Source organism: Grampus griseus, assembly GCF_964374135.1.
Source record: "Grampus griseus genome assembly, chromosome: X".
NCBI classification, from domain to species: Eukaryota; Metazoa; Chordata; class Mammalia; order Artiodactyla; family Delphinidae; genus Grampus; species Grampus griseus.
In genome coordinates this window covers 51,352,015-51,355,303 of record NC_138999.1, presented here as the reverse complement: position 1 = coordinate 51,355,303, position 3,289 = coordinate 51,352,015, and the positions used below count along the sequence as shown (strand labels likewise).

At 51.1% G+C, this 3,289-nt stretch overlaps 1 pseudogene across 1 annotated transcript; it reads left to right on the top strand.

Moving 5' to 3' along the window:
- Positions 1 to 816: 816 nt before the first annotated feature.
- LOC309839955 (beta-parvin-like) lies at positions 817 to 1,910 on the top strand (annotated as a pseudogene). Its single transcript has one exon. The product of its transcript is annotated as a beta-parvin-like (transcript).
- Positions 1,911 to 3,289: the final 1,379 nt, after the last annotated feature.

The following is a 3,289-nucleotide window of genomic DNA, read 5'->3' as shown; positions in this document are numbered from 1 at the left end:
TCTGAATTGGTTGTTAAGATACTGGAACTGACCCTCTAATTTGATTATATTTAAAGACACTAATGACTCTATTTCTAGTAGTAAAGAGTGCACTGATAGTCCATGGCATAATGTGGCAATAGAGGTACACAAAATCTCATCATGGGATACTCCTCATCAAGTACTTATAAGAGGCAAAATCTGGGTGACTATGTACATTCAAATATTCTTGTCAAAATATGGAATATAATGAGAAATGCTAGCTGCTCCCAATGGCACTGAACAAAGTACGAAAAGAAAAGAATGAGCTCAGAGACTCAAACTCCCTGTTTAAACAATGCATAAAGGACCTGAAAGCATCTATGTCTGCCCACAGGGTTGAGATTGCTGAAAACAAAACCCAGAATCTCATCCTGTGAGTGGCTGAATTACACTGCAAATTGGATCCCCAGTTGTGCCACAAGTCTACCATTAAAGTGAAGGTTTTGGTTGGGAAGGATTGGGATCTTGAAAGTTGGATGGGCACACATGGGAAGACCCTGATGAAGCTGGGGACATCGAGACCCTCAAATCTCATGCGTCATCATTGCCAGTAGAAGCAGCGTCTGAACCCCAGTCTGAGGAGCTTAACCCTGTGCCACCTGAGGAAACTGTAATGGCCTCCCCTGAGGAAGTTTCCTTGAAAGACACTGCTGATGTGCCTCAGGACCTACCCCACCACTTCTCTCTGCTTGTAGACCTATAGCAAGACTCAAGTTCCAGACCAGGCGGCAGCAACCAGGGAAGCCCCCACAGGCACTGCGCAGGTGCCCAGCTGCTGGGGTCCCCGCATGCCCCATGTCCTCCACAACACTGTGCTTTCCCGCCCTGCAGCCCCACAGGATGAAGAAGGACAAGTCGTTCCTGGGAAAGCTGGGCGGCACGTTCGTGAGGAAGAAGAAGGCCAAGGAGGTGAGTGACCTGCACGAAGGGAAAAATGCCATCAACTCGCCAATGTCCCCTGCCTCAGTGGAGATCTACCCAGAAGACACCTTGCTCGAGGAGAATTAGGAGCACACGGTGATTGACTGCACTTCCAGGGATGACCCCAGATTCAAGGAGCTGGTCAAGGTTCTCATCGATTGGATCAATGATGTCCTGATGGAGGAGAGGATCATCGTGAAGCAGCTGGAGGAGGACCTATATGATGGGCAGGTGCTGCAGAAGCTCCTGGAAAAACTGGCAGACCACAAGCTGAACGTGGCTGAGGTGACCCAGTCTGAAATAGGGCTGAAGCAGAAGCTGCAGATGGTGCTGGAGGTGGTGCAGGAGCTGCTGTGGCCTCACGGCCGAGTGCTCCAGTGGACCGTGGACTCGATTCATGGGAAGAACCTGGTGACCATCCTTCACCTCCTCATGGCCTTGGCTATGCACTTCCGGGCCTGATCTACCTTCCCGCACACTTCTCCTTGCAAGTCGTGGTCGTGCGGAAGTGGGAAGGCCTGCTACACTCCAGCCATGTCATGGAGGAGCTGACCACGACCACCAAGATGATTATGGGTTGGTTTGAGTGGGATGCCTTCGACACGCTCTTCGACCATGCCCCAGACAAGCACAATGTGCTGAAGAAGTCTCTCATCACGTTTGTGAACAAGCACCTGAACAAGCTGAATTTGGGGGTGATGGAACTAGAGACCCAGTTTGCAGATGGCGTGTACCTGGTTCTGTTCATGGGGCTTCTGGAAGACTACTTTGTATTCCTGCACAACTTCTACCTGACCATGGACAGCTTTGATCAAAAGGTCTACCACGTGCCATTTGCCTTTGAACTGATGCCGGATGGAGTCCTTAAGAAACCCAAGGCTTGCCCCTAAGATGTGGTGAACCTGGACCTCAAATCCACCCTGCGGGTTCTTTACAACCTGTTCACCAAGTACAAGCACGTGGAGTGATGGCGGGGAGCAGCAGAGACCGTGGCAGGGATGGTGCTTCGAGAGGTGCCCTGGCCTCCCCTCCAAGCCTGCGGTTGTTCCCCACCCACACCCCTCCTTCTTCTGGTTGATGCTCTTAACCTCTTTTCCCTGTAATTCTGCAGTGGGCGGCATCCTTTGAAATGAAGGTTCCAAACACCAGTGCTCGAGTTTGCAGCCTCCCTTCACTTGGGGTGCCACGGGGTGCTGAGTCCCTTGTTGATCAAAAGATGGAAGAGAAAAAAGCCAGAACCCCAACCCTCAGTCCCTGGGAGGGGAGCGCCTGTCGTTCCAGCTTATCACAGGGCATGAGAAACATACTGGCAGCTTTGCAGCATTGGCGATGACTTGTCTGTCCTGGTGGAATCTCCTGGGCAGGGGTCACATTGGCCTCTTTACCAAAAAGCATTTTACAGTTTTAAAAACTTCACTCATAAGTCCCAGAAGCTTTAGCTGTGACTGCAGTGTCCACTCACATCCCTACTTCTCGGCCACTCAGTGTTGTTTTCATTTAGCTTTTGCACAGACATCTGGAACCTAGAGGACCCAGCTTCCACGGTCCATGGTGCGAAAGATTTCTGAGGCATTTCTTTATTTCTTGCTATGGCTAAATGGGCTGTATCTATCAGCTGGCCCTGAACTGGCTTTACAATGCAGCTGGAGACAGCTCGGGTGGGATGTTTCCAATCCCAGAGGCTCTGTTTGGGGATGGATTCATTTAAAAAATCTTTTAGAAAGCAAGTTGTCTTCGTGTGCTTGGACTGCCATAACAGAGTGCCACAAATCGGGTGGTGGTGGTGGTGGTGGTGCCTAGGCAACAGACATTTATTCTCTCACACTTCTGGAGGCTGGAAGTCGAGATCAAGGTGTCAGCAGGAATGGTACCTTCCAGGCCTCTCTGCTTGGCTTGTAGACCACTGTCTTCTCCCTGCATCCTCATGTGTCTCCCCTCTGTGTCTCTGTGTCCTAATCTCTTCTTATAAGCATACCAGGAGGATTGGATTGGGGTCCACCCTAATGACCTCATTTTACCTTAATTACTTCTATAAGGACCCTGTCCCCAAATACCATCACATTCTGAGGTCCTGGGGGTTAGGACTTCAACATGTGGGTTCTGGGGGTACACAGCTCAGCCTGTAACAGGGGGATGTGAAGTGTTCACGTCTCTCCTCCCCAAGTCCCAGCTCTCCTGAGCCCTGTCGGCATCCGTCGGGCACCCTGTCGGCATCCGTGGGGCACCCTGTCATAGGAAATGTGATTCTCATTTGTGTGCTGTTCACTCCTCACCCACCTTGGCTTGGGAGAGAAATGGGGACCCATTGGCTGGGTCTCAGGCGGGTCCTACACTGGGTCATACCCTC